Below are 10,363 nucleotides of genomic sequence, written 5' to 3' on the forward strand. Positions count from 1 at the left end.
TTTTTATTAAAACAACAGTGAAGGGGATTTAGCCTGACCAGTTCGCAACAACAGAATTCTATGTTATCCCGAAAAACAACCCAATACAGTGCTATTAATAGACAAGGCATGGTCGACGAAGAGGTTTTTGTTGTAACAGACAAAATCAACTCACATGGTTATGCTACTTCGTTCAGGTAAACCGTAGGCATAATGGTTCCTCTTCTATTGAGCTTACGATCTCGTCACTTGGGTAAAAATGTTTTTTTTTTATTGTCACAGAAGTTATTATTAAAATATCTTCTGGGGTGAAAATCCCAGACAAAAAACGAGGGAACTGATGAGGGTTGGTGGCCCTTTCCGAAACCTAGGTAATTTCTAACTTACCCATGGTACACATTACCATGGTTCTCCGCTAATAAACAAACGTTCTATTAATAGACAAGACACGGTCGACGAAGGGTTTTTTCGTAACGGACAAAACCAATTTACACGGTTATGCTACTTCGTTCAGGTAGAACGAAGGCATAACGAGCGGAGAAAGATGTAAATGTATATAAGTGGGATTGTAAAAATGTAGAAGATTTTCCAAAAGAATTTGAGTTTTATTCAATTCTCTGGTTCCACTTCTATTGAGCTTATGATCTCGGCTGTTGGGTAAAATATTTTTTTTTTTTGTCACAGAAGTTATTATTAAAATATCTTCTGGGGAGAATATCCCAGACAAAAAACAAGGGAACTGATGTGGATTGGTGGCTCTTTCCGGAACCTAGGTATTTTCTGCCTTACCCCTGGTACACATAACCATCGGTCTCCACTAATAAACAAACGTTGTTTTTATAAAAACAACAATAAAGGGGTTAAGCCTGACCATTTTGCAACAACAAAATACTATGGTATCCCGAACAAACAAGCCAACACTGTTCTATTAATAGACAAGGCAGATGGACGAAGGGGTTTTGTTGTGACAGACAAAATCAATTTACATAGTTATGCTACTTCGTTCAGGCAGAATGAAAGCATAATGAGTGGAGAAAGATGTAAATGTTTATAAGTGCGATTGTAATATTTAGAAGATTTTCCAAAAGAATTTTAGTTTTATTTAATTTTTGGTTCCTCTTCTATTGAGCTTTCGATCCCGTTACTTGGTAAAAAATATTTTTTGTCACAGAAGTTATTATTAAAATATCTCCCAGACAAAAAACCAGGGAACGGATGAGAATTGGTGGCTATTTCCGAAACCTAGGTATTTTCTGCCTTACCCCAGATACACATTTCCATGGTTCTCCGCTAATAAACAAACGTTCTATTAACACTGTTCTACTAATAGATAAGGCACGGTCGACGAAGAGGTTTTTGTTGTAACAGACAAAACCAACTTACATGGTTATGTTACTTCGTTCAGGCAGAATGAAAGCATAATGAGTGGAGAAAGATGTAAATGTTTATAAGTGCAATTGTAATATTTAGAAGATTTTCCAAAAGAATTTTAGTTTTATTTAATTTTTGGTTCCTCTTCCATTGAGCTTACGATCTCGTCACTTGGGTAAAAAATATTTTTTGTCACAGAAGTTATTATTAAAGTATCATCTGTGGAGAATATCCCAGACAAAACACAAGGAACTGATGTGGATTGGTGGCTCTTTCCGGAACCTAGGTATTTTCTGCCTTACTCCTGGTACACATAACCATCGTTCTCCACTAATAAACAAACGTTGTTTTTATAAAAACAACAATAAAGGCGTTAAGCCTGACCATTTTGCAACAACAAAATACTATGGTATCCCGAACAAACAAGCCAACTCTGTTCTATTAATAGACAAGGCAGGTCGACGAAAGGGTTTTTTTTGTGACAGACAAAACCAACTTACATGGTTATGTTACTTCGTTCAGGCAGAATGAAAGCATAATGAGTGGAGAAAGATGTAAATGTTTATAAGTGCGATTGTAATATTTAGAAGATTTTCCAAAAGAATTTTAGTTTTATTTAATTTTGGTTCCTCTTCTATTGAGCTTACGATCTCGTCACTTGGGTAAAAAATGTTTTTTGTCACAGAAGTTATTATTAAAGTATCATCTGTGGAGAATATCCCAGACAAAACACAAGGAACTGATGTGGATTGGTGGCTCTTTCCGGAACCTAGGTATTTTCTGCCTTACCCCTGGTACACATAACCATCGTTCTCCACTAATAAACAAACGTTGTTTTTATAAAAACAACAATAAAGGCGTTAAGCCTGACCATTTTGCAACAACAAAATACTATGGTATCCCGAACAAACAAGCCAACTCTGTTCTATTAATAGACAAGGCAGGTCGACGAAAGGGTTTTTTTTGTGACAGACAAAACCAACTTACATGGTTATATTACTTCGTTCAGGCAGAATGAAAGCATAATGAGTGGAGAAAGATGTAAATGTTTATAAGTGCGATTGTAATATTTAGAAGATTTTCCAAAAGAATTTTAGTTTTATTTCATTTTTGGTTCCTCTTCTATTGAGCTTCCGATCTCGTTACTTGGGTAAAAAATGTTTTTTGTCACAGAAGTTATTATTAAAATATCTCCCAGACAAAAAACTAGGGAACGGATGAGAATTGGTGGCTATTTCCGAAACCTAGGTATTTTCTGCCTTACCCCAGATACACATTTCCATGGTTCTCCACTAATAAACAAACACTGTTCTACTAATAGACAAGACACGGTCAACGAAAAGGTTTTTGTTGTAACAGACAAAACCAACTTACATAGTTATGCTACTTCGTTCATGTAGAACGGAAATATAACGAGCGGAGAAAGATGTAAATGTTTATAAGTGCGACTGTAAAAATGTAGAAGATTTTCCAAAAAAAAATTAGTTTTATTTAATTCTCTGGTTCCTCTTCTATTGAGCTTACGATCTCGGCACTCGGGTAAAAATGTTTTTTTGTCACAGAAGTTATTATTAAAATAGATTCTGGGGAGAATATCCCATGCAAAAAACAAGGGCACTGATGTGGATCGGTGGCTTTTTCCGGAACCTAGGTATTTTCTGCTTTACCCCTGGTACACAATACCATAGTTCTCCACTAATAACCCAACGTTGATTTTATAAAAACAACCATTTTGCAACAAAAAAATTCTATGGTATCCCGAACAAACAAGCCAACACTGCTCTATTAATAGACAACGCAGGTCGACGAAGTTGTTTTTGTTGTGACAGACAAAACCAACTAACATGGTTATGCTACTTCATTCAGGTAGAATGAAAGCATAGTGAGTGGAGAAAGATGTAAATGTTTATAAGTGCGATTGTAAGATTTAGAAGATTTTCCAAAAGAATTGTAGTTTTATTTAATTTTTTAGTTCCTCTTCAATTGAGCTAACGATCTCGTCACTTGGGTAAAAAATGTTTTTTGTCACAGAAGTTATTATTAAAATATCTTCTGTGGAGAATATCCCTGACAAACCGCAAGTAACTAATGAGGATTGGTGGTTCTTTCCGAAACCTAGGTATTTTCTGCCTTGCCCTTGGTGGACATTACCATCGTTCTCCACTAATAAGCAAACGTTCTATTAACAGTGTTCTAATGATAGACAAGGCACGGTCGACGGGGTTATTGTTGTAACAGACAAAACCAACTTACATGGTTATGCTACTTTGTTCAGGTAGACTGAAAGCATAACGAGTGGAGAAAGATGTAAATGTTTATACGTGCGATTGTAAGATTTAGAAGGGTTTCCAAAAGAATTTTAGTTTTAATTAATTCTTTTGTTCCTCTTCAATTGAGCTTACGATCTCGTCACTTGGGTAAAGAATGTTTTTTGTCACAGAAGTTATTATTAAAATATCTTCTGGGGGAATATCCCCGACAATAAACAAGGGAACTGATGAGGTTGGTGGCTCTTTCCGAAACCAAGGTATTTTCTGCCTTACCCCTGGTACACATTACCATCGTTCTCCACTAATAAACAAACGTTGTTTTTATAAAAACATCAAAATACTAAGGTATCCCGAACAAACAACCCAACGCTGTTCTATTAATAGACAAGACACGGTCGACAAAGAGGGTTTTTTTTGTGACAGACAAAACCAACTTACATGGTTATGCTACTTCGTTCAGGTAGAATGAAAGCATAATGAGCGTAGAAAGATGTAAATGTTTATAAGTGCGATTGTAAAAATGTAGAAGATTTTCCAAAAGATTTTAATTTTATTTAATTCTCTGGTTCCTCTTCTAATAAGCTTTCGATCCCGTTACTTGGTAAAAAATGTTTTTTGTCACAGAAGTTATTATTGAAATATCTCCCAGTCAAAAAACCAGGGAACGGATGAGAATTGGTGGCTATTTCCGAAACCTAGGTATTTTCTGCCTTACCCCAGATACACATTTCCATGGTTCTCCCCTAATAAACAAACGTTCTATTAACACTGTTCTACTAATAGATAAGGCACGGTCGACGAAGAGGTTTTTGTTGTAACAGACAAAACCAACGTACATGGTTATGCTACTTCGTTTACTACCCTGCCTACCCCTGGTACACATTACCACCGTTCTCCACTAAGAAACAAACGTTCTATTAACACTGTTCCATAAATAGAAAACACACGGTCGACGAAGAGGTTTTTGTCGGAACAGACAAAACCTACTGCTACTTCGTTCTGGTAGACCGAAAGCATAACGAGTGGAGAAATACGTAAATGTTTATAAGTACGATTGTAAAAATTTGGAAGATTTTCCAAAAGTATTTTAGTTTTGTTTAATTCGTTGGTTCCTCATCTTACAATCGTTGGTTTCCCAAGCTTACAATCTCGTCACTTTGGTAAAAAATACTTTTTGTCACAGAAGTTATTATTAAAATATCTTCTGGGGAGAATATCCCAGACAAAAATCAAGGAAACTGATGCGGATTGTTAGCTCTTTCCGAAACCTAGGTATTCACTGCCTTACCCCCTGGTAAACATTTCCATCGTTCTGCACTAATAAACAAACGTTGTTTTTTTAAAAACAACAATAAACGGGTTAAGCCTGGCCAGTTTGCAACAACAAAATACTATGTTATCCCGAACAAACAAGCCAACACTGTTCTATTAATAGACAAGGCACGGTGTACGAAGGAGTTTTTGTTGTTACAGACAAAACCAACTTACATAGTTATGCTACTTCGTTCAGGTAGAATGGAAGCATAGTGAGTGGAGAAAGATGTAAATGTTTTTAAGTCCGATTGTAAAAATTTAGAAGATTTTCCAAAAGAATTTTAGTTTTATAGTTCTACTACTAGATAAGGCATGGTCGACGAAGAGGTTTTTGTTGTAACAGACAAAACCAACTTGCATGGTTATGCTAATTCGTTCAGGTAAACCGTAGGCATAACGAGTGGAGAAACATGTAAATGTTTATAAGTGTGATTGTAAGATTTAGAAGGTTTTCTAAAAGAATTTTATTTTTTTTTATTTTTCGGTTCCTCTTCTATTGAGCTTACCATCTTGTCACTTGGGTAAAAAATGTTTTTTTTTGTCATATAAGTTATTTTTAAAATATCTTCCGGGAAGAATATACCAGATAATATCCCAGACAAAACACAAGGAACTGATGATGATTGGTGGCTCTTTCCGAAACCTAGGTATTTACTACCCTACCCCCTGGTAAACATTACCATCGTTCTCCACTAATAATCGAACGTTGTTTTTATTAAAACAACAGTGAAGGGGATTTAGCCTGACCAGTTCGCAACAACAGAATTCTATGTTATCCCGAAAAACAACCCAATACAGTGCTATTAATAGACAAGGCATGGTCGACGAAGAGGTTTTTGTTGTAACAGACAAAATCAACTCACATGGTTATGCTACTTCGTTCAGGTAAACCGTAGGCATAATGGTTCCTCTTCTATTGAGCTTACGATCTCGTCACTTGGGTAAAAATGTTTTTTTTTTATTGTCACAGAAGTTATTATTAAAATATCTTCTGGGGTGAAAATCCCAGACAAAAAACGAGGGAACTGATGAGGGTTGGTGGCCCCTTCCGAAACCTAGGTAATTTCTAACTTACCCATGGTACACATTACCATGGTTCTCCGCTAATAAACAAACGTTCTATTAATAGACAAGACACGGTCGACGAAGGGTTTTTTCGTAACGGACAAAACCAATTTACACGGTTATGCTACTTCGTTCAGGTAGAACGAAAGCATAACGAGCGGAGAAAGATGTAAATGTATATAAGTGGGATTGTAAAAATGTAGAAGATTTTCCAAAAGAATTTGAGTTTTATTCAATTCTCTGGTTCCACTTCTATTGAGCTTATGATCTCGGCTGTTGGGTAAAATATTTTTTTTTTTGTCACAGAAGTTATTATTAAAATATCTTCTGGGGAGAATATCCCAGACAAAAAACAAGGGAACTGATGTGGATTGGTGGCTCTTTCCGGAACCTAGGTATTTTCTGCCTTACCCCTGGTACACATAACCATCGGTCTCCACTAATAAACAAACGTTGTTTTTATAAAAACAACAATAAAGGGGTTAAGCCTGACCATTTTGCAACAACAAAATACTATGGTATCCCGAACAAACAAGCCAACACTGTTCTATTAATAGACAAGGCAGATGGACGAAGGGGTTTTTGTTGTGACAGACAAAATCAATTTACATAGTTATGCTACTTCGTTCAGGCAGAATGAAAGCATAATGAGTGGAGAAAGATGTAAATGTTTATAAGTGCGATTGTAATATTTAGAAGATTTTCCAAAAGAATTTTAGTTTTATTTAATTTTTGGTTCCTCTTCTATTGAGCTTTCGATCCCGTTACTTGGTAAAAAATATTTTTTGTCACAGAAGTTATTATTAAAATATCTCCCAGACAAAAAACCAGGGAACGGATGAGAATTGGTGGCTATTTCCGAAACCTAGGTATTTTCTGCCTTACCCCAGATACACATTTCCATGGTTCTCCGCTAATAAACAAACGTTCTATTAACACTGTTCTACTAATAGATAAGGCACGGTCGACGAAGAGGTTTTTGTTGTAACAGACAAAACCAACTTACATGGTTATGTTACTTCGTTCAGGCAGAATGAAAGCATAATGAGTGGAGAAAGATGTAAATGTTTATAAGTGCAATTGTAATATTTAGAAGATTTTCCAAAAGAATTTTAGTTTTATTTAATTTTTGGTTCCTCTTCCATTGAGCTTACGATCTCGTCACTTGGGTAAAAAATATTTTTTGTCACAGAAGTTATTATTAAAGTATCATCTGTGGAGAATATCCCAGACAAAACACAAGGAACTGATGTGGATTGGTGGCTCTTTCCGGAACCTAGGTATTTTCTGCCTTACTCCTGGTACACATAACCATCGTTCTCCACTAATAAACAAACGTTGTTTTTATAAAAACAACAATAAAGGCGTTAAGCCTGACCATTTTGCAACAACAAAATACTATGGTATCCCGAACAAACAAGCCAACTCTGTTCTATTAATAGACAAGGCAGGTCGACGAAAGGGTTTTTTTTTTGTGACAGACAAAACCAACTTACATGGTTATGTTACTTCGTTCAGGCAGAATGAAAGCATAATGAGTGGAGAAAGATGTAAATGTTTATAAGTGCGATTGTAATATTTAGAAGATTTTCCAAAAGAATTTTAGTTTTATTTAATTTTTGGTTCCTCTTCTATTGAGCTTACGATCTCGTCACTTGGGTAAAAAATGTTTTTTGTCACAGAAGTTATTATTAAAGTATCATCTGTGGAGAATATCCCAGACAAAACACAAGGAACTGATGTGGATTGGTGGCTCTTTCCGGAACCTAGGTATTTTCTGCCTTACCCCTGGTACACATAACCATCGTTCTCCACTAATAAACAAACGTTGTTTTTATAAAAACAACAATAAAGGCGTTAAGCCTGACCATTTTGCAACAACAAAATACTATGGTATCCCGAACAAACAAGCCAACTCTGTTCTATTAATAGACAAGGCAGGTCGACGAAAGGGTTTTTTTTGTGACAGACAAAACCAACTTACATGGTTATGTTACTTCGTTCAGACAGAATGAAAGCATAATGAGTGGAGAAAGATGTAAATGTTTATAAGTGCGATTGTAATATTTAGAAGATTTTCCAAAAGAATTTTAGTTTTATTTCATTTGTGGTTCCTCTTCTATTGAGCTTTCGATCTCGTTACTTGGGTAAAAAATGTTTTTTGTCACAGAAGTTATTATTAAAATATCTCCCAGACAAAAAACTAGGGAACGGATGAGAATTGGTGGCTATTTCCGAAACCTAGGTATTTTCTGCCTTACCCCAGATACACATTTCCATGGTTCTCCACTAATAAACAAACACTGTTCTACTAATAGACAAGACACGGTCAACGAAAAGGTTTTTGTTGTAACAGACAAAACCAACTTACATGGTTATGCTACTTCGTTCATGTAGAACGGAAATATAACGAGCGGAGAAAGATGTAAATGTTTATAAGTGCGACTGTAAAAATGTAGAAGATTTTCCAAAAAAAATTTAGTTTTATTTAATTCTCTGGTTCCTCTTCTATTGAGCTTACGATCTCGGCACTCGGGTAAAAATGTTTTTTTGTCACAGAAGTTATTATTAAAATAGATTCTGGGGAGAATATCCCATGCAAAAAACAAGGGCACTGATGTGGATCGGTGGCTTTTTCCGGAACCTAGGTATTTTCTGCTTTACCCCTGGTACACAATACCATAGTTCTCCACTAATAACCCAACGTTGATTTTATAAAAACAACCATTTTGCAACAAAAAAATTCTATGGTATCCCGAACAAACAAGCCAACACTGCTCTATTAATAGACAACGCAGGTCGACGAAGTTGTTTTTGTTGTGACAGACAAAACCAACTTACATGGTTATGCTACTTCATTCAGGTAGAATGAAAGCATAGTGAGTGGAGAAAGATGTAAATGTTTATAAGTGCGATTGTAAGATTTAGAAGATTTTCCAAAAGAATTGTAGTTTTATTTAATTTTTTAGTTCCTCTTCAATTGAGCTAACGATCTCGTCACTTGGATAAAAAATGTTTTTTGTCACAGAAGTTATTATTAAAATATCTTCTGTGGAGAATATCCCTGACAAACCGCAAGTAACTAATGAGGATTGGTGGTTCTTTCCGAAACCTAGGTATTTTCTGCCTTGCCCTTGGTGGACATTACCATCGTTCTCCACTAATAAGCAAACGTTCTATTAACAGTGTTCTAATGATAGACAAGGCACGGTCGACGGGGTTATTGTTGTAACAGACAAAACCAACTTACATGGTTATGCTACTTTGTTCAGGTAGACTGAAAGCATAACGAGTGGAGAAAGATGTAAATGTTTATACGTGCGATTGTAAGATTTAGAAGGGTTTCCAAAAGAATTTTAGTTTTATTTAATTCTTTTGTTCCTCTTCAATTGAGCTTACGATCTCGTCACTTGGGTAAAGAATGTTTTTTGTCACAGAAGTTATTATTAAAATATCTTCTGGGGGAATATCCCCGACAATAAACAAGGGAACTGATGAGGTTGGTGGCTCTTTCCGAAACCAAGGTATTTTCTGCCTTACCCCTGGTACACATTACCATCGTTCTCCACTAATAAACAAACGTTGTTTTTATAAAAACATCAAAATACTAAGGTATCCCGAACAAACAACCCAACGCTGTTCTATTAATAGACAAGACACGGTCGACAAAGAGGGTTTTGTTGTAACAGACAAAACCAACTTACATGGTTATGCTACTTCGTTCAGGTAGAATGAAAGCATAATGAGCGTAGAAAGATGTAAATGTTTATAAGTGCGATTGTAAAAATGTAGAAGATTTTCCAAAAGGATTTTAATTTTATTTAATTCTCTGGTTCCTCTTCTAATAAGCTTACGATCTCGTCACTTGGGTAAAAACTGTTTTTTTCTTTTCACAGAAGTTATTACGAAAATATCTTCTGGGGAGAAAATATTATTTTTTGTCACAGAAGTTATAATTAAAATATCTTTTGGGGATAAAATCCCAGACAAAAAACAAGGGAACTGATGAGGATTTGGTGGCTCTTTCCGAAACATTGGTATTTCCTGACCTACCCCTGGCACACATTACCATCGTTCTCCACTAAGAAACAAACGTTTTATTAACACTGTTCCATAAATAGAAAAGACACGGTCGACGAAGAGGTTTTTGTCGTAACAGACAAAAACAACACATGGTTGTGCTGCTTCCTTCAGGTAGACCGAAAGCATAACGAGTGGAGAAATATATAAATATTTATAAGTGCGATTGTAAAAATTTAGAAGATTTTCCAAAAGAATTTTAGTTTTATTTAATTTTCTGGTTTCTCCTCTATTTAGCTTACAATCTCGTCACTTTGGTAAACAATGTTTTTTGTCACATAAGT

This window comes from Musca domestica, unplaced genomic scaffold (genome assembly GCF_030504385.1).
Source record: "Musca domestica strain aabys unplaced genomic scaffold, Musca_domestica.polishedcontigs.V.1.1 88, whole genome shotgun sequence".
Classification (NCBI taxonomy): Eukaryota; Metazoa; Arthropoda; class Insecta; order Diptera; family Muscidae; genus Musca; species Musca domestica.